Genomic DNA, 25,849 nt, shown 5'->3' with positions numbered 1-25,849 from the left:
CATAAAAAGAGAAAGTAAAAACAACATTGAATGGAAATTCATCAGGTATTAAAGTTGTCTTTAGCTAGTGAGACCATGAGTAATTTTTTAAATCCTTTCTTCCTTTTACTTTTTGTATTTTTCAAACTTTCTATAAAGAGCATATGTTACTGTAAAAATGGAAAGATAAGGCAATAAAGATAACAGTTTTTGAAAACTGAACTAAAAAGACCATTACTCTCATATGGACTGATAAAATGAGCAAAGAATTCAGTGGAAACAGACTGGTCCATTGAGAAATGTTTGACTTTTTCTCATCTGTCCACTCTCCCTTTCACCTACCGGCCACACAAACTATCTGCAGTTCTTTTAACATGTCATGTTCTCTCACACCTCTAGCCCTTTGCACATGTTTGTTCCTCCACCCAAAATGTCCTCTCCTCTACTGTGTACCTAAAAAATTCCTACTTATCCTTTAAAATCTCAAAGTGTCTACTAAGACTCTTTTGCTGTTGCTTCTAGGCAGGCTCAGGTGCACCTGTCCTACGCCCTTAAATGTACCCCCACCGTAGCAACCATCTTGTTGCCTCTTATCATTGTTTCCTGTCACTTTATGAGACTACATCTATTTTGAGAACTTGGTTGAGTCTCCTTTACCTCTGTATTGCACAGATGGATTGGAAAAGTCCTGGGACTCAGTGAACATCTGCTAAAAGAGGGAATGAATGAAAGAACAAAGTTCATAAAAAAATACCTAACGCATAAAAGACAATTTTTGACGTTCTGAATCCAGGATTTCCCTCAGTGAAAGACACTTCTTGCCCTTCAGTCTCCGTATGTCTCAACTGCTAGCAGAAGGAAGGACTAGGAATACAAAAGCATAAATGGTTCCCAGGACTAATTAAGAGTAGCTCTGGACTTTGGAGAATTATCCTATGACCTTTATCAGGATACGTACTTTAGCTCCTGACAAGAGGAACGTTTCAAGTACTCTGGAATGTTAATGCTGGAAGGGCCCTGGAGATCACCTACACTATGAGAAGACAGAAGCCTGGGAGGGAGAAGTAACTTCCCTCAGGTCCCAGGGCAAGTCTGTGACAAAACTAAGACTAGAGCCACCATTCTATCCTCTACTTCGATGAAATCAACCTTTTAAATCCACACATGAGTGATTCCTTATTGAACGAGATCATGTGTTATTTGTCTTTCTGTGTCTGACTTATTTTACTTAACATAATATCTTCCAGGTTCCTCCATGTTATTATATATGACTATAGTCAATATATTAAATTCCTAAAAAACGTTAAAAGTAGATTTTGTTTCCTCACCACAAAAATGACAACTATGAGATGTAATATGTTAATTAGCCAGTTTAGCCATTCCACAATGCATGTTTATTTCCAAATATCCTGTTACATACAGTAAACATATATAATTTTATGTCAATTAAAAAAATAAAATAAAAAACTATGACTAGAGCCACTCTGATTCTCTTAATTCTCCCGCAAGTTTCTTTGGTGGTATTTTTCACTCTTTCCTAGTGAAAACCACTTGGAAGTAATATTCAATGGTTCTTAGCTAATATTCAATGGTTCTTAGCTCAGGCCCCTGACAAGCGTAGCTCAAAAGGCATTTGAGCATTAGAAGCCAACCTGCATATTCACAGGTGAGAAGGAGCAGCAAGGCTTCCCAGGCTTTTTTCTGTGTAGAAGCTGTGCTTTTTCCTGTGTAGAAACTGGGATCAGCTTCCCAGATCCCAGCTTCCACAGGGAAAAGGGTTACCCACACTTAAGTGGACTCCCTGACAGTACTTATTTGCCAGTAAGTATTTCCAGGTTGTTTAGTCTCTGAGCTCCTTTAAGGCTGGCTCTGCATCTGATTGACCTGAGGGCTCCCACTATGCCTCACTCAGGACCATATATACAGCACAAGTTCATTATATGCTTCCTGGCTGTAATGAGGCTGGTTCCCTAGGTCCACTACAGGAAGCTATTTAGACTGAAGAACTGGAAAAAGCTCAGATGTCTAACAATCAGGGAATGCTTATGTAAATTATGGTAGAGCCATCTGATGGACTTATGCAGCCTTGGAAAATGATGCTTATAATAACAGGAAAATATTCATAATATAAAAAATTACATAAATATTGTATATATACTATGATCTCAAACTATAATAAAGCATGAATAAGAATGACTGGAAGGAGATAACATCAAAATATTAACAATGATTATGATTTTTCTTTTTTTCTATACTCTGAATTTTATACATAATTTTTATAATCAGAAAAAAATCTTAAAAGTTAGACAAAATAAGTGTAATGCAGTTACCATCACAAAGAAAAAAAGCCCACATGGGTATAAAATATATATACTATAAAATCAGGAATGTTTAGAAGTGGTGAAGGAAAAGGATTTGAAGGAAATTTAAATTATAAGGGTAGCTGCATCATGGTGGTAAGATTGTAAGATATTTTTTCTACTATTCTCTATTTTCCAAATATTCTTTAACTGTGGTGGCAGCAGTAGCGGTGGCTGTGGCAGCAGTAACTGCAGGCATTAAAGCCAGCATATATTGAGGATTCATACGTGCCAGGTGTCATGCCAAGGTACTTTATAAACATTCTCACGTTTTAGTCATCACAACAATCTTTTCAGGTAAGTTTCACTTTGCTTATTTTAGACATAAGGAGACTGAGACGCATACATATAAAATAACCTTCGCAGCTAGATAAGTGGCAGCAGCAGAACTAAAACCCAGGCCTGCCTGATCGCCAAGCTAGTGTTCTTTACTGTCACATCATATTACCTTTGTTGTTATTTTAAAATTATTTTATTTTACAAAATGCAGAGGGAGAAAAGGCCTGCCTCTGACTGCTGGGGTTCAACGTGGGGCTGTGGACTGTAGAGCTGACCAGCCTCGAGGACCATGGACTTCCAGAAACAAGTCACTGACAAATGTCAGTATCAGACAGCACATTAATGAGTGAGACAGTGACGAATGAATTTTGTCAAACCAATGTAGAGCTTGAAGCTCAAAGTTCCCCACTGCTTCTTGCTCTCTGCGCGCTAGCACAAGAGATCAAGAAGTCAAGAGACTGAACACCAAAAGGCTGCAAAATCCCAGCATTATACTTCCTCAGTGAAATTGTATCAATGACCATTTGCTTCATAATGTTCCTGCCAGCATCTACCCAACGCCCAGCTGCAGGCAGCTTTCTGGAAAACTCTCTTAACAATGGCAATGCACCCAGGAGAAAGAGATTCAGGGCCAGGAAGCCAGGTGAGTCCCAGGTCCTCCCTTTTCTGGCTCTGAGACCTAAAGGGCAAGGTATTTGATTTAACCTCTTGGGTCTCGGTGTTCTCAGGTGTAAAAGTAAATAACAGTGTCTTCCCAGCCTGTCTTACAGAATTGCTAGAGGACAAATGAGACAATCTACCCCTTACAACCATGCATCCCACCTTCCTCATGCACAAATCTGACCATGTCATGCCCCTGTATAAAACCTTCACAGAATCCCAGCGTTGGTAGGGTAAAGCATAAAACATCCTACGAGGCCCTCATGAGTAGGTCCCTGTTTACCACTCTGGCCTCATTTCCTCCCTCTGCTACTCATGAGCCCTCAACCCAAATAACATAATCCTTTTGTTCTAGTCACGTAACATTACTTCGTCTCTAAGAATATCATGGAATTTCAGTTCTGTACGCATGCTATGCTTCTTGCCTGAAATACACTTTCTCCTGCTGTCTACCAAGGTAAATATTTTAATACTGCTCGGCAGGGTATGGTGGCTCATGCCTGTCATCCTAGCCCTTTGGGAGGCTGAGGCAGGTGGATCACTTGAGGTCAGGAGTTGGAGACCAGCCCGGTCAACATGGTGAAACCCTGTCTCTACTTAAAATACACAAAGAAAATTGGCAGGGCATGGTGGCGGGTGCCTGTGATCCCAACTGCTCAGGAGGCTAAGCCAGGAGAATCCCTTGAACCCGGGAGGTGGAGGTTGCAGTGAGACGAAATCACACCATTGCATTTCAGCCTGGGCAACAGAGCAAGACTCCATCTCAAAAAAAAACAAAAAACAAAAAAAAAAAACAAAGACTCAAACATCACCTCCTGGTAAAGCCTTCCCTGACTTCTTTAGGCAGAGCCAGCTGCCCCAGACTGGCTATTCCCACAGCACTATGTATCATGGTCCTTATCACACATATGATGTCTGTTCACAGACTGTGCATGTGTTAGATCCTCTCTCAGACGTCCAGAAGAGTGCCTGCTCAGTAGTGGTTCTGCCACACAATCTAAGTAGTACAAGCAAGTATGAGCAGCAGTATGGCCAATCCATTCCAATTGGAGACAGACCCTGACATGCACAATGGGGGCAAGAAGGAGACAGCATTAGAAGGATACAGCATGAAGACGCTGGGAGCACTGAAAACAGAATAGGATTGTTCTGGCAACTCCAGCACAGCAAAGCACAGAAGACTATAACAGAGGTCAGTTCTAGGAAACTGAATCCCACTACAGAAAAAGCAGGTTCCAGCTTGCTGACTGGGACTTGCTGGAGAAGGGGGTCACAACTCCCCAAGGGTAAGGGGTGAGAAGCAAAGGTGGCTGTGGAAAGCTACTATGTCTTAGTGCTTCCCAGACATGAGAGAGGTCTGCTCTGTTCAGGGACCTCAGTCTATGAAGTTAGAGCTGCAAAAAACATATTTTGAACCCCCACTGCCAGTAGAATAAGATCTCAAGTCCAACCCACCAGACTAGACTTCATCAGTTCTTGCAAGGCCAGTTAAAACTCTCCTGGGGGTGGGTCTTAGAAAATACAGCTGGACCAGGGCAAGAGCGACACATAATATGCTCAGTAAATACATGCTGAATGCATTAATGAATTAAACAAATGAATAATTTAATAAATAAGCAAAAATTGGATGAAAGTGAAAATGTTTGCCAACTGTTGGATGTGAGTACTTTGGTTCCTAGCAGTACAGTTGTATCTGTTTGTAAAAACAGCTGACTGGCTCCTATAGAATACTTATAGGCCAGGCACCTGGCTAACTACTTTACCTGTATTATCTCATATAGACTTATACGAAACCTAAGAGATTCTTTTGTTACAACCATTTTACAAATGAAGCTGCTGGGGTTCAGAGAAGCAAGGTAACTTGCCCAGTGTCTCACAGGTAGTGGAGGTGCAGGATTCTGTGATCCTTCAGGTTCTAGTTTTTTTCCTCGAAATGGTATGAACCCTTCCTTTTCTCATATAAGATGGAAATAAACCAGTCATCCAATTTCCTTACATCTGGCAAGCCCAGTGCCAGGGACATAGGCTGGAGAGCCCTAGATTTACAGGGCCCAAACAACATCCTGCCTGGGGCTAGGAGTGCCCACCTCTGGAATGATCAAGAAGCTGTTTCCAGGGATATTAGGGGAATGGCTGCAAAATGGGAACAAAGTTCTGTCGCCTGCCCTCCTTATGGAAGCTATCCCTTGGCGAGAGAACACCGCCAGATTGTTCAATTCTGAACTTTCTAAACGGGAAATCAGGGCGCATAAGAGTGGGGTGGGAAATGAACACCGGGTTGCGGACCAGAACTAAAGGTCAGGTATGCCCAGGAGAGGAAATGGGGCGAGGCCAGCCCCAGGTCACCAGCCAGGGACCGCCCTTCTCTACTGGAGAGCGGTAGCCAGCCGCAGCCCAAAGGCCACCCAGGCTGCTAGGTGGCCAGCGAGGCCTGCTGATTGGTTCCTACCCCGAGTCTATGAGTCCCGGCGCCTGCAGGTGCTATGGCAACGGGGCGCACTTGCGGAGATACGTGATGGCCAGGGTGGAAGGGGAGTAACGCGGCTTAGGCTGGTGTGGCACTGCGCTACGCTCTGTGCCGCACTGCGAGCCCTTGGCAGGCACGCTGCCAGGGTGGGAGAAGTGTGCCAGAAGCAGCTCCAGAATGGCAGCCCCAGCTGGCTGGGCAGCCTGCGCTGCCTAGGTTAATAGGGCAAGGGAACGGGCGTCTCGGTGCAGCCTTTGCTAGAGCTCTGCCCAAACCCAGTTTCCATCTGCGTATCTCTGGGTGACAACCAGAATTTCCAAACAATTAGAAACGCAGTGCTTGGAAGCTGGGCACGTTGTACAGGCACACTGCAATCAGGTGAGCCACCAGAGTTCCACCCTTAAGCTCAGAAATAGTCCCAAGGGGGAGGCCATGGCGACACCAGAGAGGCAGTAGAGTTGCTTGCTTCTGGAAGCACCTAGCCTTACAAAGATATCTTTAACTCTTTCTGTGGGCCTGAATTTGTATTTTATTTCATATATATGTATATAAAATTACTATATATTATGATATATTATACTTTATATTATTTATATAATATATATTATATTGATATATATATAATTTTTTAAAGAGATGGAGTTCTTGCTATGTTGCCCAGGCTGGCTCCAACTCCTGGGCTTTAGTGATCCTCCCGCCTCAGCCTTCCAAGTAGCTGGGACTACAGGCACAAGCCACCACACCAGGCTCCTTGAATGTTTGATTAAAGCTTAGATATCAAAGGATGCCAAAAAAAAAAAAAAAAAGGTAGGGGATCTGGAGACCCAGAGGCTCCATCTGTCCTCTACTTCAGAGTACAAGGTGGAAGAACCTATTCTCTCTGTAAAGCCACTTCCTTTTTATTTAATTATTATTATTTTTTTAAAAGAGCATATTGTATGTATGCCTATGAAAAAAATGAGGCTTGAACTCGGTTCTGCTATCTTCCAGAGAAGTTGGGGTGAGGAGGAGGAGAGCTAAAGTTTGGTTAAGTGCCTGGATGCCAAGCATGTGACATTATAGAATTTCACTTTACCTGCAATACCTCCCACCCTCACAGCCACTCTGAGAAGTGGGAATCTGTCTCCCTACACAGCAGCCAGCAAACCCTCTCAGAGGAGTTAAGTCACTGGTCCCAGGTCTGCTTTGGTCCAAAGCCTGTAAGCTAACCCACTACACATACTGCCTCCTCCTCTTCTGATACCGGTACCAGAGTGTCCCAGTCACAAAAGCTCAAACTCTCAAGTGACAGTTCTCTTTTCCATATCTCTCTCCTCCCCTTATGTTTAGGCTGTCTCCAGATCCTGTTAATCCTGCCTTCTCAATGGTTCTCAAATCTGACTTATTTCCAGTTGCTATCATCTTAGTTTAGTCCTTTTCACCTCAGCCTGGAATCTTAACAACCAATGACTTCAAGTTTTCTTCTCACCATAATATCATGATGTGATCTGGTTTTGTTTTTGTTTTTAGAGACAGATCTCACTCTAACACTCAGGCTAGGTGTAGGGGTATAAACCTAGCTCACTGTAACCTTGAATTCCTTGGCTCAAGCGACCCTTCTGACTTAGCTTCCTGAGTAGCTAGGACTACAGGCACACACCACTAAGCCTGGCCAATTTTTTTTTTTTACTTCTTCTAGGGACAGGATCTCATCATGTTGTCCAGACTGCTTGAACTCCTGGACTCAAGCGATCCTCCTACCTTGGCCTCCCAAAGCCCTGGGATAACAGGCATGACCCACTGTATGTGCATGGCTATGATCTGATTTTTTAAAAATTAAAGTTGTCACAGCTATCAAAGTCTCCTTACTTTTTACCACACATTTTACCACTCCTTTCCTACATAAACTCTCTAACCCAGCAACACGAGTCTCTTTTCTGTCTCTGGAAAATCTCTTGTTTCTCCACTTTTGTATCTTCATTTGCACCATTCTCCCTTCTCTATACCATTCTAAATCCAACCAACTCTACAAGGCCTAGTTCAAAACCTGAGGCAGTCCCCCAGGTCACCTCAGCCTTTAGGAGATCTGCCTCCTCTCAATTCCCACCACTTGCCTTGGCTATAGTTTGCTTTTATCAAATCTCCTTTGTGCTTTTAATAGTCTGGACATGAGTATAGGGCATGTCAGTGTGGGGTAATGGACAGAGTTCTGGATATGGAACCAGAAAACCTGGATTTAAGTCCTGACGCCCCCCCGTCTGCCCCCCATTTCCTAGCCATGTGACTTTGGGCAAATCTCATTGCCTCTCTGGCCCTCAGTTCCCTCATCTGTAAAATAGAATTAAAACAACCAGGTATACCTCACACATCCTAACCTCCGCTGTCTACAGAATAAAATTCACTTTGGGCTTGACCCTGTTCTACAGATATATTTTAGGACTTATATATTATTTGAGAACATATAAAAGGAGACTATAAGCATTAGGAAAGTGGCATAATGTGGTATAATGTGACATTATAGAATTTATATATACCACTTCTACCAAAAGGCATGTACAAGAATGTTCATAGCAGTTTTATTCATAAAAAATATGAAATAACACAAATATTCATCATCAGAATAATGGATACAGTATAATTCATTCAGAATACATTACAGCAGGGGTCCTCATCCCCCAGCCTGTAGACTGGTAATAGTCCATGGCCTGTTAGCAACCAGTCTACAGGGATAGGTTCACCATGAAGAGTTCTTCAGGCTGGGTGCAGTGGCTCACACCTGTAATCCCAGCACTTGGGGAGGCAGAGGCAAGTGGATAGCTTGAGCTCATGAGTTCAAGACCAGCCTGGGCAGCATGGTGAAACTGTCTCTACAAAAAAATTAGGCGGGCATGGCAGAATGTGCCTGTAGGCCAAGCTAGTTGGGAGACTGAGGTGGGAAGATCATTTGACCTGGGAGGTGGAGGTTGCAGTGAGCTGAGATCATACCACTGCACTCCAGCGTGGGTGACAGAGCGAGACTCTGTTTAAAACAAAAAGTTCTTCAGTATAAACAGTTCATTTTCTTTTCCAAGAGTTTAATGACAGATAAGGAGAGGGCTTGAGAAATGTCTACTGAATTAGAATATAATATACATAGTAATTAGACTATAATATATACAATTAAACTAGCCAGGCACTCAGACTGCCTGCTTTTCCCATAGTGCCCCTCTAAGGGAATGTCTTCATCATAAATAGCCATGTTGATACCACATGGTCCTGCTTACTGGGGCCATACCTAATTGGACTATGGATGGATACTTGTCTCAATGTGGATTAATGAATAGATTGACCACAGCCTGTGAAAGCCTGTGAAATGGCTTAGTGAAAATTCTACCTTGAAATAGTTGTCAGGAGTGACTCCTCTAGTTGGTAGCTGGGGCAGTAGATGGAAGAAATAGACACAAGGAAAGTTAATATGAGGAGGAGGTATAAGCAGAGGAGTCAGAGCAGCAGGAACAGTAAAGTGAAGCTAAGTCACCAGGATGTGAGAGTTCTAAAGGAAGAAGCAATAGATCCTACTGCTGAGGGCTCAAGAGGTTTAGACTTTTGAGCTGTTTTGGGTTCTAAATGACTTTCCCATTGTTCTCTTAAAAGGCATTTGTTTCACCTGTTCTCCTTACTTAAGCTAAAATACAATACAGTCTTCACAATAATTATCTGCAAATATCTCTGGTCCTTGCTGACTAAAAAAGCCTCACACAAAAATACATGTGGATTTCAGTAAAGGCATGCCACTAAGTTACTTAAATTACTCAGTACTTATACTGAGAACAAAATGGAACCATGGGAGTTGGACAATCAAACTAAAAGGCAATTAATAGATTCAGGCCAGGCAAACATCCTATGGCATGCTTCTCAAAAAACTTTAACCCTTTCCCTAGTAGCCATGATAGGTTAAAATTAAAAGACTGCCAACACCAAGTACTAATGAGGATGTAAAATAACTGGAACTCTCCTACATTGCTGACAGAGTGTAAATTCAACAACTGCTTGGAAAAACTGTCTGGCAGTATCTACTAAAGCTAAACATATATATGGAGACCGAAGCACCTAAAATAAATTATTGCTTACTTCTACCAAAAGGCATGTACAAGAATGTTCACAGCAGTTTTATTCAAAATGAAAATAAGAACACAAATATTCATCAGCAGTATAATAGATACAGTATGTTCATTCAGAATACTTTACAGCAGGGGTCCCCAACCCCCAGGCTGCAGACTGGTAATAGTCCATGGCCTGTTAGGAACCAGGCCACCCAGCAGGAGGTGAGCAGCAGGCAAGCCAGCAAAGCTTCATCTGTATTTACAGCTGCTTCCCATTGTTCATATTACCATCTGAGCTCCGCCTCCTGTCAGATCAGTGGTGGCATTAGATTCTCATATGAGCACAAACCCTATTGTGAACTGTGCATGGGAAGGATCTAGGCTGCGCTGTCCTTACGGACTCTAATGCCTGATGATCTAAGGTGAAACAGTTTCATCCCGAAACCATTCCATCCCCACCCACCTTCCCCATCCATGAAAAAATTGTCTTCTGTGAAACCAGCCCCTGGTGCCAAAAAGGTTGGAGAATAGGCCGGGCACAGTGGCTCATGCCGGTAATCCTAGCACTTTGGGAGGTCAAGGCGGGTGGATCACTAGGTCAGGAGTTCAAGACCAGCCTGGCCAATATGGTGAAACCCCATCTTTACTAAAAATACAAAAATTAGCTGGGCGTGGTGGCTGGCGCCTGTAATCCCATATACTCCAGAGGCTGAGGCAGGAGAATTGCTTGAACCCAGGAGGTGGAGGTTGCAGTGAGCTGAGATTGTGCCACTGCACTCCAGCCTGGGTGACAGCAAGACTCCATCTCAAAAAAAAAAAAAAAAAGGTTGGAGACTGCTACTTTACAGCAATGGGGAAAAAATGGATATTCGCAACATAAATAAATCTTATGATATTGAACAAATGAAGACAGACATAGAAGAGTAAATATTATATGACTCTATTTACATGAAACTCAAAAGTAGATTGCATGCATGTATCAATTCTGAAAGTATTTCGTATATATCGTGGGACCATGCAAATAAGGAAATATATTAATGTTGCTGGGAGCCAGAATCCTCACTGTAGTTCAAGGAAATACAAATATAGAATGAGAGAAGGCAAAGAGAAACCCTGTGGATATCAGATTAGAATTAGAGGTATCGGCATAAACTCACAAACTCACAATTTTACACACACACACACACACACACACACACAGTTGAGTTAAACCAATATGAAATTGCCTAGCAGCACTGACACCCCAGTAGCAATATGTTCACTTGGTGTACAGACATTGGCTTTGAAATACTATTCAACTGAGAGGGATCAGAGCTCCTTGGAGAAAAGGCTGATTCTAGGATTCGGATGAGGAAAGAACAATTTGAGTCTGGAACATGTATTTGTACCAGGAAGTAAGGAAGTGATAAAAGAATAATGGAGACATGTCAAAAGGAAACTAGCCAGCCTGAAACAGTTCCCGCTAGCTACATCAGGGAGAACTTGAGCTCCAAAATGAATAATGACAGATTATAACCCATTGAATAAAATAAAAATCCATGAGTATATACTGAGTAATAAATAGATAGGGAAGCAGGGAAGGCTCCTTCTTATGGTAGGATACCAAAAATAATAAATGTAAAAAGAATAATTGGGCTAAAAATAATTTTGCAATCATTAATTCAGACAAGAATCATCAATCACATTAAAACTACTGGGCAAGTATGAAGAGGAAAAGGATATTTACATAGTCTCAAAGTATCTCTTCACAGACTACTTCTTAATTACAAAGGATAAATGGTAGCCTTATAGCAGAGAAAGAAGGCAAGCAACACCTTACACAAGTGATGTAGGTTAGCATGACTAATAATGGGCTAAACTGACATCAGGTGCCTCCTCATATGATGCATTAAAGACAAACACAACATCACTTATTTAGTAATCTTGCCAAAAGTGCCTACGTGAAATCTAATCACTAGGAAAAATCAGATAAAACCAATTGAGGGACATTATACAAAACAACTTTCCTGTACTCTTAAAAAAGTCAATGTCATAAGAGATAAAGAAAAGCTATTCTAGAACAAAGGAGTCAAGGAGACATGACAACTAAATGCAATGTATGATCCTGAACTGTATCCTAGATCAAAGTGAAAAATTGCCATAAAAGATATCATTCAGACAAGTGGAAAAATATACAGACACTCTGTAGACTAGATCAGAGTATTCTATCAATGTTAAATTTTTAAAAAGAGAAAGAAGACACATGTGGCAAAATGTTAATACACTCTGTGTCTGTGTGAAGGGATTTGGGGAATCCTTTATATTGCAACTCTCCCATGAGTTTGAAATCATTTCAAAAGAAAAAGTTAAGCAAAATTAATCTATGGTGAAAGTTTAGAATAGTGGTAATTTTGGGATGGGTATATCTGAGAGGCTTACTGAAGCGCCTAATTTGGATGATTACATGGGTGTATACAAATACAAAAGGTCACCGAGTTAAACATTTAAGATTTGTGTTTTTACTGTATATAAGTTACATTTCAACCAAAAAAAAAACAAGGATACCTTCCTTCTTAAGCCTAAGTGAGGAAAGTGGCCAAGCATCAGAGCCTTCATGAGAAAAGTGGCTAAGAAGGGGTAGCAGGGGTCCAGTGGAGGTTCAGAGCCTGGCTGGACAGCTATGGCTTGGTGGGAAATCAACCTGTGCAAGAAAGGTAGTCAGCAGGACTGTGGTGCAATGGGTTGGTTTCATACAGGGGATCTGAGCAAATAAGTAAATGTATTGAAGATAATGGGAGCCAGGTTTCTCATTGTCAGGGAAGTGAATTACAACTGAAAGAGCGAAATACAGAAGGAACTCCTTAGTGTTGCATTATAACTAAAGACATTGGTGTAACTCATTGTTTTCAGTAGACAGAGAAATAGAAATAAACAGATAGAGAAACATAGGGCTTCATGTGTTTTTTTTTTTAATTTTTCGCTGTCTTTTTTTTATTGTACTGTAAGTTTTGGGGTACAGGGGCAGATCTTGCAGGATTGTTGCATAGGTACCCACATGCCATGGTGGTTTCCGGTCTCCATCCCCCTGTCACCTACATCAGCCATTTCTCCCAGTGTTATCCCTCCCCAACTTCCCCACCCACCGCTGTCCCTCCCCGGCCCCCGGCCCCTAACATACCCCTGTGTGTGATGTTCCCCTCCCTGTGTCCATGTGTTCTCATTGTTCAACTCCTGCCTATGAGTGAGAACATGGGGTGTTCGGTTTTCTGTTCTTGTGTCAGTTTGCTGAGAATGATGGTTTCCAGATTCATCCATGTCCCTACAAAGGACACTAACTCATCATTTTTTATGGTTGCATAGTATTCCATGGTGTATATGTGCCACATTTTCCTTGTCCAGTCTATCATTGATGGGCATTTGGGTTGGTTCCAGGTCTTTGTTATTGTAAACACTGCCACAATGAACATATGTGTGCATGTGTCTTTATAACAGAATGATTTATAGTCCTTTGGGTATATACCCAGTAATGAGATTGCTGGGTCAAATGGAATCTCTATTTCTAGGTCCTTGAGAAATTGCCACACTGTCCTCCACAATGGTTGAACTAATTTACACTCCCACTAAGAGTGTAAAAGTGTTTCTATTTCTCCACATCCTCTCCAGCATCTGTTGTCTCCAGATTTTTTAATGATCGCCATTCTAACTGGCGTGAGATGGTATCTCAATGTGGTTTTGATTTGCATTTCTCTAATGACCAGTGATGATGAGCATTTTTTCATATGTTTGTTGGTCTCATAAATGTCTTCTTTTGAAAAGTGTCTGTTCATATCCTTCACCCAGTTTTGAATGGGTTTGTTTGCTTTTTTCTTGTAAATCTGCTTTAGTTCTTTGTAGATTCTGGATATTAGCCCTTTGTCAGATGGGTAGATTGCAAAAATTTTTTCCCATTCTGTTGGTTACCAGTTCACTCAAATAGTTGGTTCTTTTGCTGTGCAGAAGCTCTGGAGTTTAATTAGATCCCATTTGTCTATTTTGACTTTCATTGCCATTCCTTTGGTGTTTCAGTCATGAAGTCCTTGCCTATGCCTATGCCCTGAATGGTATTGCCTAGGTTTTCTTCTAGGGTTTTTTATGATAGGTCTTATGTTAAAGTCTTTAATCCACTTGGAGTTAATTTTAGTGTAAGGTGTAAGGAAGGGGTCCAGTTTCAGCTTTCTGCACATGGTTAGCCAGTTTTCCTAACACCATTTATTAAACAGGGATTCCTTTCCCCATTGTCTATTTTTGTCAGGTTTGTCAAAGATCAGATAGTTGTAGATGTGTGGTATTGCTTCCAAAGCCTCTGTTTTGTTCCACTGGTCTATATCTCTGTTTTGGTACCAGTACCATGCTGTTTTGATTACTGTAGGCTTGGAGTACAGTTTGAAGTCAGGTAGTGTGACGCCTCCAGCTTTGTTCTTTTTGCTTAGGATTGTCTTGGCTATGCGGGCTCTCTTTTGGTTCCATATGAACTTTAAAGTGGTTTTTTCCAGTTTTGTGAAGAAGGTCAATGGTAGCTTGATGGAGATAGCATTGAATCTATAAATTACTTTGAGCAGTATGGCCATTTTCATGATGTTTATCCTTCCTAACCATGAGCATGGAATGTTTTTCCTTCTGTTTGTGTCTTCCCTTATTTCCTTGAGAAGTGCTTTGTAGTTCTCGTTGAAGAGGTCCTTTACAGCCTTTGTTAGTTGTATTCCTAGGTATTTTATTCTCTTTGTAACAATTGTGAACAGGAGTTTGCGCATAATTTGGCTCTCTGTCTGTTATTGATGTATAAGAATGCTTGTGATTTCTGCAGGTTGATTTTGTATCCTGAGACTTTGGTGAAGTTGCTCATCAGCTTAAGGAGATTTGGGGCTGAGACAATGAATGGGGTCTTCTAAATATACAATCATGTTGTCTGCAAATAGACATGATTTGTCTTCCTCTTTTCCTAATTGAATACCCTTTATTTCTTTTTCTTGCCTGATTGCTCTGGCTAGAACTTCCAGTACCATATTGAGTAGGAGTGGTGAGAGAGGGTATCCTTGTCTAGTGCCGGTTTTCAAAGGGAATGCTTTCAGTTTTTGTCCGTTCAGTATGATATTGGCTGTGGGTTTGTAGTAAATAGCTTTTATTATTTTGAAATATGTTCTATTGATATCTAGTCTATTGAGGGGTTTTAGCATAAAGGGCTGTTGAATTTTGTCGAAGGCCTTCTCTGCATCTATTGAGATAATCACGTGGTTTTTGTCTTTGGTTCCGTTTATGTGGTGGATTACATTTATAGATTTACATATGTTGAACTGGCCTTGCATCCCTGGAATGAAGCCTACCTGATCATGATGGATAAGCTTTTGGATGTGCTATTGCATTCAGTTTGCCAGCATTTTATTGAAGATTTTTGCATTGATGTTCATCATAGATATTGGCCTGAAGTTTTCTTTTTTAGTTGTGTCTCTGCCAGATTTTGGTATCAAAACCTATCAACACTTTATGATGCTGGTCTCATAAAATGAGTTAGGGAGGATTCCCTCTTTTTGTATTGTTTGGAATAGTTTCAGAAGGAATGGTACCAGCTCCTCTTTGTATGTCTGGTAGAATTTGGCTGTGAACCCATCTAGACCCAGACTTTTTTTTGGTTGGTAGGCCATTAATTGCTGCCTCAACTTCAGCCCTTGTTATTGGTCTATTTAGGATTTCAACTTCTTCCTAGTTTAGTCTTGGGAGGGTACGAGTGTCCAGGAATTTATCCATTTCTTCCAGATTTACTGATTTATGTGCATACAGTTGTTTGTAGTAATCTCTGATGGTCGTTTGTATTTCTGTGGAATTGGTGGTGATATCCCCTTTATCATTTTTTATTGCATCTATTCAATTCTTCTCTCTTTTCTTATTAGTCTGGCTAGCAGTGTATTTTACTGATCTTTTCAAAAAACCAGCTCCTATATTTATTGATTTTTTGAAGGGTTTTTTGTGTCTCTACATCTTTCAGTTCTGCTCTGATCTTAGTTATTTCTTGTCTTCTGCTAGCTTTTGAGTTCTTTTGATCTTGCTCTTCTAGCTCTTTCGATTTTGATGATAGGGTGTCAATTTTAGATCTTTCCTCACTGCTCATGTGAGCATTTAGTGCTATAAATTTCCCTCTAGACACTGCTTTAAATGTATCCCAGAGATTCTGGTACATTGTGTCTTCATTCTCATTGGTTTCGAAGAACATCTTTATTTCAGCCTTCATTTCATTGTTTATCCAGTCAACATTCAAGAGCCAGTTGTTCAGTTTCCATGAAGCTGTGCGGTTCTGAGTTAGTTTCTGAATTCTGAGTTCTAACTTGATTGCACTGTGGTCTGAGAGACTATTTGTCATGATTTCCATTCTTTTGCATTTGCTGAGGAGTGATTTACTTCCAATTATGTGGTCATTTTTAGAGTAGATGTGATGTGGTACTGAGAAAAATGTATATTCTGTGGATTTGGGGTGGAGAGTTCTGTAGATGTCTATTAGGTCCACTTGGTCCAGATCTGTGTTCAAGTCCTGAATATCCTTGTTGATTTTCTTTCTCGTTGATCTAATATTGGCAGTGGAGTGTTAAAGTCTCCCACTATTATTGTGTGGGAGTCTAAGTCTCTTTGCAGGTTGTTAAGAACTTGCTTTATGTATCTGGGTGCTCCTATATTGGGTGCATATATATTTAGGATAGTTAGCTCTTCTTGTTGCATTGATCCTTTTACCATTATGTAATGCCCTTCTTTGTCTCTTTTGATCTTTGTTGGTTTAAAATCCATTTTATCATAGACTAGAATTGCAACCCTTGCTTATTTTTTTTTTTTTTTTTTTTTTTTTTGCTCTCCATTTGCTTGGCAATCTTCTTCCATCCTTTTATTTTGAGTCTATATGTGTCTTTGCACGTGAGATGGGTCTCCTGGATACAGCACACTGTTGGGTCTCCAGTTTGCCAGTCTGTGTCTTTTGATTGGGGCATTTAGGCTATTTACATTTAACATTAATATTGTTATGTGTGAATTTGATCCTGCCATTTTGTTACTGGCTGGTTGTTTTGCCTGTTAGTTGATGCTATTTCTTCATTGCATCGTTGGTTTTTATCATTTGGTACGTTTTTGCAATGGTTGGTACTGTTGTTCCTTTTCATGTTTAGTGCTTCATTCAGGAGCTCTTGTAAGGCTGGTCTGGTGGCAACGAAATCTCTCAGCATTTGCTTGTCCGTAAAGGATTTTATTTCTCCTTCACTTATGAAATTCACGTTTTTCACACGTTTTCTCTCATGTGTTTTCTCAGCTTTGTCCACAGAGAAAGCCTGGAAGCAGCAATCTCCAATGCTTTAAGCACACCCAAACCTGACCTGAGATTGACTGACTGATTTTTTGTAGAGACGGGGTCTTATTATGTTGCCCAGGCTGGTCTCAAACCTCTGGGCTCAAGTGAACCTCTCACCTCCCAGCCTCCCAAAGTGTTGGGATTACAGGCATGAGCCACTGCACCCAACTGATTTTAATTTCTAAAAATCATTCTCCATTAAAAAATTATCATTGGAGAAATGGCTGATTCTAGGACTGAGGCAGGCAAAGTACAAGATGAACCTGTAGCATCTTGTGTCAGAGAGCAAACTAAGTGCTCAAAGAATGATGGGGGCATGTCAAATGACACAGAAGCAAACTTGAAGGGGTTCTCACTGGCTAAATATAGAACAATTTGAGCATGAAAATAAATAATGAAACTAACTGGAATATAAGCCAGAGACTAAAACAGAAATCCCCTGAAAATTCTGATACCTCCAGGGTTGGGCATCTCCTCCTACATGAAGCTCTCACCTAGAGGGAGGCATCTGGTGGTATACCAAGGGATATGGCCCTCAATTTGGCCTATCTAAACTTCTGATAAATAAATCTGATAAAGACTGAAGGTTTGCTTATTAAACACACAGAATTTATAATGCTGGGAGAGACAGCCAGTACCTTGGATGAGCTGCTCTGGACTCAAAGAGATGAACAAGTAGAAACACATAGGTTATAATATAAAATGTGAATTCCAACACTGAGTTTCAAAAAATAAGTTGTAGAGATGCAGAATTAGCGAGAAATGACTAAACAGCATTTCTTGTGAAAAAAGATCTATACTTGCAATTTGAGTCAGCAGTGTGACATAGCCTCTCAAAAAATAGGATCCTGGGCTGCATTACATTTTTGCCTGCAAAAATGAACTGGTCCTAGTGACTTCTATGCTGGTCACATCATATTGGGAGCACTGTGGTCAGTTCTGGACTCTCTCTCACATTTCAAGATGCTGAATTTAAGGAATAATAAGATCAAAGTAACCAGAAGATTAAAACATGTAGAATTGTCATATAATGAGCTGCTGAAGAAACGATACATGTTAAACCTGGAAAAAAAAAGATGTGTAGGGACATGGTAGGGGGACGTACATATGACTTCTCATAAATTGAAAGACAGTCACACAGAAAACTTGTTCTGCAGGGTTCCAGATGGCAAAACAGTGTTATTAACATAGAGTGTGGTCTAATATGCAGAAGAACCTTTTTAACACAGAGCTATTCTAAAATGGAGTGGTCTACCTTGTATGGTGGTAAGCTACCCATTATGGGAAGCATATAAGTACAGACTGGGTGACTGCCTCTCAAAGCTAATTATTGAAATCCTTTCAAGCTCTGAGTTTCTGTATCTGGCCTACTACTGGGTAGACATTTCTTCAAAGCCATCATCTTCTTTGGTCTCCTTGTCCATCTTTTAGGCTTTTTTTTCAAGTAGACAAAAATTCTGAAAACAAATATTTACATATAGATAAATTCTGGAGTAAGACTATGCCTAGAAAAGGGGCAGGGGAATGCTTCCAACTTTTTCCAGAAAAACACTATGGAGTTGGGGAAAATGTGAGGAGCACTTGGGGACAAAAAGGAAGCATGCATAGAAGATAGTAAAACATAAAAACACTATCATAGACGGATTGAATGAATTTCCCCAATTCTTACTCCTCCTCAGATCCACATCCTTTGCCATGAACCGTCTTCTCATTTAAAGGCAGTTTACCAGTCCATCATCCTTTGATTTTGGACTCAGCCATGTGACTTGCTTGGGTAACTAGATATTAGCAAATGTGAAACAAGTAGAGATCTGAAGAATCATTTGTGCATTTCTGTTCATTTTTGCCCTCTGCCACTGCCATGTGAAACTACCTGCCCAAGCTACCCTGTTGAATGATGAGATATGTGGAACAGAGCCGAGACACTCCTAGTTGTCCTACTCAAAGATCAGCCAACACCCAGGTATGTGAGCAAGCCCTGCCAAGACCAGAAGAACCACTCAGATGAGCCACAGACACATGAACAAATAACTGTTTCTTGTTTTAAACTACAAGGTTATACGTGATTTGTTATGTAGCATTACTGTGGCAGTAGATAACTGATTTAAAACATCCACTAACATTTGTCTAGCACTGAACAGTTTCCAAGGGTATTCACTGTTAATGCCCTGCAGCCCAAGACTACCAGGAACACCCAATCTGTAGTTGAACAGATTGGGTTTACTACTTATTGCTGTGAAGGAGAACACACACTACAGGGAACCATGAAGCATCTCTGGGAGATGGAGGTTGCCGTGAGTCAAGATCATGTTGCACTCCAGCCTGGAACGTATTAGAAAGGACTTTATTAGAAGAGTAGGATATTTGGTGTTTTATGGCTTGGACAATGTTCATGTTTTGTCTGTGTTCAGACATGATTACAGAGTGGTCTTATTTTTGTCTTGATCCGTCATGGTCACAGAGTGACATTGTCTGATATTGATGTTTTGTGAAGCAGTATATGTTCAACAGGAGAACATCAAGACCTACCTGAGTAACAGGCCAGTCAGAGCAATACCAAGGCCCAGTTGCTGATAGTACCAGGCCAGTTCCTGGATGCCAGAGAACAATTTACTCTTTATGATCTATACAAAAGCTTATTTGATCCACAAAATAGCCCTAAAGGTAGGTTTTATTATGACTTTTTAAAATAGATGAGATAAAATCGAGACTCATGGACATTAAGAGCCTGGTCCAAGGTCTGACATATATAAGCTGTCTGACCTTAGGCATGAAGCCTATGCTTTTTGAACCTTTGTTCCTTCATTATAAAATGGGTGTAGTAATATTTGCCTGACATGATAGTGAAGATTAAATGAGATCAAATATGCCAAAGAACCCAACCCACCTCCTAGTACCTAGAAGTGATTCAACCAATATTACTACTTCCACCTCCCTTGATATCTCCACTCTTTTCATATCATGAAGCCTCTGGAAAACATCTTTATATGGAATCTATATCAAGATAATTTTCATTGTTGTGATTTTAAATACTGGGCCTCTCTTCAGAAAGGCTCCCCTACATGAGGCTATTTCACAGTTCAGCTGGTTCCACAGCTGCTCAGCTCTATATAAGCCACTAGTGCCCATGTGCAGAAAGATCTTGTGTATGCTCAACTCTCATATAATGTGTTGAGTACAGCTAAATGGGTAGGAATGCATGGGTAGATCAGCCTTGAAATCAGAAGGCTGAACATCACCTCAGAATATTAAAAGTTATGGGTTACATGGAATAAACTGTCACTGAAACCAGTGTTCCTCCAGCAAGAAAACCACAGGCACATAGAAAGGGTGGAACTAAATATCTTGCTCAGCCTCCACAAGACTGAGGGTGTCAGAGAAATGGTCTGAGTCTTAATTCTGGCCTTAGCTCTAGCCTGGGATTCTACAACAGCTTCCATGTGCTCCTCTCCCCTCTAATCTCTCCTCCACTCTGTCAAAATGGTCTTCCTAGAGTATAAGTGAATCACTTTGCTCCACATTGCCCAAGTTCAAATTCCTTTGTCTGGTATTTAAGATCTTCCAAGGTCTAGATCCAATGTAGTTCTCTAGCCTCTTTCCCCAGTAAAACTACCCATGAGTACTTGCATTCCTACCTCATCAAACCCCTACACACAGCATCCTACCACCCCACTGCTCATCATGCCCAACTCGTGCTGTGCTCTCAGTTCTGTGTACCTTTACTACTCATCCTTGAGAAGGAAGGAGAGAGGAGAAGAAGAAAAGGAAAAGTATTACATTTATTGATTACTAAACCTATTCTAGGTACCTTTTATGAATTAACACATTATATCTACATTTTATAGATTAACTGAGAAATAGGATGATTAAATACCTTGATTAAAAGCACATAGCTAGTGAGTGGTTGGGCCACTTCATAAGTAGCTTCCTCCTCTGGGCCCTGCTATAGAAATAGTACTTATTCTACTTATCATAAGTGGTTTTCAAATCTGTCTCTTCCCCAATTATATTTATTATAACTTTCTTAATCATGAGGGCTATATTTCATTCCTTTCTATCCCCAGTGCCTTACACAGTGCTGTGTATGGCACTGTGCAAGGCACTGGGGATAGAAAGGAATGAAATATAGCACAGTAGGTCCTAATGAGATGTTTGTTGAATTGAAGCCACTTACCTGTGTACTTCTCAATGCTCCTGGCTCAGAGGCTGACAAATTAGGTACTCAGGAAATGCTAAATGAATAACACTGAATATATGTCTGAACTTCCTCAGCTCCTTTTCAGGGTCTTGTAAATAAATTGAACTCTATAAATAATGGCTGAATTCAGAGACTGATGATCCTTCAAGATGTTATGAGTTTGAGTCAGTGGCTAAACAGAATGGTCTCCCAAGACATCACAGATAGATCCCACATGGCCTGGGGGAAAGTTCCCTGGGTGATGCCTCAGAGCAGAAACAGTTAAAAAGTGGGCCTGTAGTATATGGTGAAAGGCAGCACAACCTCTTCCTATCTCAATTCTATCCCCAACAACAACCAGATGACAGACTGATTCTGAGCCATTTGTGCACAGAGCCCAAGAATCTTTGCCTTTGCTGCAGCTGCACAGCAGAGCTTGGCTGGGCCATTGCCAGGCATGAGGCACAAACACGTGAACATGGTTCCTGATCAAGAGGCCCTCTGGTAGCCCAGAACCCCTCACACTAAGGATCACTTTTGCTTTTTTGATTAAAACAAAACTAAATGTATTGAGGCCAGGTCCTGAAGCTTTATTCTTTCTGGGATTAAAAAGTCAATAATGAAAATAAGATGTGACAGAGAGATCAAAGCTTATCATAGCAAGTGTATACAATATAACATTGAACACAGCAGCAAGAATGATGAATACATCTTTTGCAGCTGACTGTTGCCATGTAACCCAGCCTGACAGACTCCCTTCCTAGGCACAGCCTGACAAGTCAGCAGACTTAGGAGTGCTGCTGTCCTGTTTCCAGGGGCAGCTTGCTAGAATCCCACTGCCAGAAGTCCAGTTCCTAGCTGAGTAATCATCACAGTTACCTTCTTGATCTACTGACATGACATTTTTTCTGGTACAAAACAAAGTTATAGATTATCAGGTTCTGTTCTGGGTGATATATATATACATATACATAATAATTTTTAAATAAAGTTTACTTATTTTTTCAGGTTATAAAAGTAATATACACTTATTGCAAAAAATATAATAAGGAAAAGAAAAACACCCATAATCCCACTGTCCACTTAACACGTGGTATATTTCCTTCAGTCCTTTCCTCTCAATATTTGTCTGCATGTGAATAAAATAATTTCGAAAAAACAGCCTATATACAGTCATACTATATATTCAGTTTTATAGCATGACTTTTGCATTTAACATGTTATGTTTCCTAAATCATTGTTTTCTTTGAAAATGTGCTTTTCCCAATTTTATAACATCATAGGAATATGTCTTATTTTACTATTTCTCTTCTGGGGTATTTACATTACTTTCAATAGCTTGCCATTATAAAGTGTGTGGTGAACAAAAATCTTTAGTTATATCTCTGATTATTTCCTTGGGATAAGTTTTCTAAAATAGAATTATTGAAAAAGGGCTATGAATCTCTTTAAGACACCTTTACAATTTGGGCAGTATATTTTATTAGGATCATTGACAAAATGAACCACATTCAGAAGAAAAAGAACAAAGTGGGGAAAAGGTAACAATATTGAAATAATAATATTGGTTAACATATATTGGGTATATATAATGTCACAGGAAAAGTGCTTAGGAATTTTGTTTTCATGCATTAGCTCATGTAATCTGTGATTTAATCCAATAAAGTATACATAGATAAGGAAACCATAGTTCAGAGAAGTTAACTTTTTCAGTATTACAGTTTATAGGTGGCATAGCTGGAATTTAAATCAAATTATTGTATAATTCCAGACAGTACACTTAATGCTATACTACAACATATCACATAAAAAATAAAGGGAAAAAAATGAGTGTTTTCAGTCTGGAGAAGACTCTCTGGAGAAGACTTGGATAGTACAAGTACTTGAATAGTATAGAATAGGACAAGGGGAATCAGACAGTAGAATGAGATGCTACGGTGAGGACAAATGGATAGAAATAGTGGGAGGATTGCTTGAGGTAAGGAGTTTGAGACAAGCCTGGTCAACATGGTGAAACTCTGCCTCTACTAAAAATACAAAAAAAAAAAAAAAAATAGCTGGGCATGGTGGCGTGTGCCTGTAGTCCCAGCTACTAGAGGCTGAGGCACAAGAATTGCTTGAATCCAGGAAGAAAAGGTTGCAGTGAGTCAAGATCACACCACTGCACTCCAGCCTAGGTGACAGAGCAAGATTCTGTCTGGAAGAAAAAAAAGAGAGAGAGAGAAAGAAAGAGAAGAGAAGAAAGAGAAAGGAAGGTAGGGAGAGAGGGGAAGGGAAGAGGGAAGGGAAGGAGAATGGGGAGAGGGAGGGGGGCAGGGGAAGAGGGGGAGGGAAAGAAAGGGGAGGGGAGGGAAGGGGAAGGGGAAAGGAAGGAAAAGGAGGAGAAAGGAAAAAGGAAAGGAAGGAAAAGGAAAAAGGAAAGGAATGGGGAAAGGAAAAAGGAAAGGAAAAAAGAAAGAAAGGCTTAAAATGTCAAAGTACACCTTAACATTAGAAAGGCCATTCTAAAAATAAAGTTCTACCAAAAATCAGAGGACTGTTTCCAGGTGGGGCTAATCTAATCACAAATGCCCTTTAAAAGCTGAGAGCTCACTCTGGGAGGCCGAGGCAGGTGGATCACGAGGTCAAGAGATCGAGACCATCCTGGTCAACATGGTGAAACCCCGTCTCCACTAAAAATACAAAAAAATTAGCTGGGCATGGTGGTGCATGCCTGTAATCCCAGCTACTCAGGAGGCTGAGGTAGGAGAATTGCCTGAACCCAGGAGGCGGAGGTTGCGGTGAGCCCAGATGGCACCATTGCACTCCAGCCTGGGTATCAAGAGCGAAACTCCGTCTCAAAAAAAAAAAAAAAAAAAAAAAAAAAAGCTGAGAGTTTTCTCTGGCTGATGGCAGAAGGAGAAATCAGAAAGACTAGGAGCACAAGAAGGATCTAAGGGCCCATTGCTGGCTTTGAAGATGTGGGGGCTACATACAAGAACTGGAGAGCAGCATCTATTGCTGATAATTACCCAAGGCTGACAACCAGCAAGGATACCAGAACCTCAGTCCTATAATCTCAAAGAACTGACATCTGACAATAATCTGAACAAGCTTAGAAGCTGATTCTTCCCTAGAGTCTCCAGATAAGAATCCAGCCCAGCTGACACCTTGATTTAGGCTCTGTGAAATCTTAAACAGAAAGCCCCCAGCCAATCCCACCCAGACTTCTGGACTACAGTACTATGAACTATTAATTACATGCTGTCTTATGCCACTAAGTTTGTGGTAATTTGTTATGCAACAAGACAGAACTAATACAATGGATAAGTGAACAAACAAAGCATATTACAACCATATAATGGAATACCACTAATCAATATTGATACACATAACAACATGCAGGAATCTCAAAAACCACTGTGCTGAGTGAAAGAAGCCAGGCACAAAAAAGTAAATAGTGTATGATTTCATTAATATGAAACCCTAGGAAAGTCAAATCTGATTTATAGTGATAGAAAGCAAGCAGAAAAACAAATCTAATGTATAGCAACAGAAAGGCTGTGGTTAGGGTGGCTTGGTTGACTGATCCTATCCCCTTCCTGTCTGACTTTTCTGCCTCCATGTGCACCCTCAGCCTGGCATGGAGGATGGGGAGGCCCACTCACAAAACGTACCACTATATATTCATTTCTTTCTATGCCATTCTAACAAGACTGAGGACCCCATTAACCCCTAATGTGGGTAAACAGTCTATCAAAAGCACAATTTGAAACCTTAAAATACATTCCAAAAAGGAATAACCAAGTTTTCAAAAAGCTATGCTATATAGATTTCTCTTGTCAAGTTCCTTTTAACAATATATCCCATTTATAGAGGGGCCACACAGGCAGGGCTAAGCATTCATGATAATTTAACACTATTAAAAACTAGATTTTAAACAAGTAGGCAGCAATGGTGACTGAGCAACTCAGGAATCTGGCCCTGTCTTGCCTTCAAGCAATACAGGTCAAATATTTTTGAATGAATTACTTGTTCTAGCAGCTCTAAAGTGAAGCTGTGAACATAAGCTGTCACCCTCTGCCACACACAGCAGGAAGGCTGCATGGCAGGGAGAAAAGAACATGAGCTCTTCAATCACAGACTGCCAGAAAGCTACCGCAGTAGTCCAGGTGAGAGTAGGTTTAACTTCAGGTTCTATCACAAACTGTTGTGAACTTGGCCAAGTTACTAAGACCTTCTGGGCCTCAGTTTTCTCACCTGCATGATAGGAATTACAGTAATAACTTCACAGGACCATCATAAGGGTTGAATTCAGTTAGCTATATTTAGTATCTTGGACAAAGTAGATGCTTACATGATGGTTCACTTGCCCCTTTGTCCACTGAATATCTAATGGCCCAGAGAAAACAAAAGGGGAAGTGTGAAATTGCTTGAGGGTTAGAAACATTTTTCCCCCAGACCTTCTTTACATTTCATTAAGAAACATTAGATGGAAAAGGGGAACAACTCTTCGAAAACTTCCTGAATTTAATTATCTCTAAATGT

At 40.6% G+C, this 25,849-nt stretch overlaps 1 protein-coding gene across 5 annotated transcripts in view; it reads right to left on the bottom strand.

The window, feature by feature from the left end:
• Positions 1-25,849, bottom strand: part of SERGEF (secretion regulating guanine nucleotide exchange factor) — a 225,808-nt gene that overhangs the window by 88,438 nt on the left and 111,521 nt on the right. The window lies entirely within an intron of this gene.

This window comes from Aotus nancymaae, unplaced genomic scaffold, assembly GCF_030222135.1.
Source record: "Aotus nancymaae isolate 86718 unplaced genomic scaffold, 86718_ANA_hifiasm-v0.15.2.pri h1tg000059l, whole genome shotgun sequence".
NCBI lineage: Eukaryota > Metazoa > Chordata > Mammalia > Primates > Aotidae > Aotus > Aotus nancymaae.
This window is presented reverse-complemented; position numbering and strand designations above follow the sequence as displayed.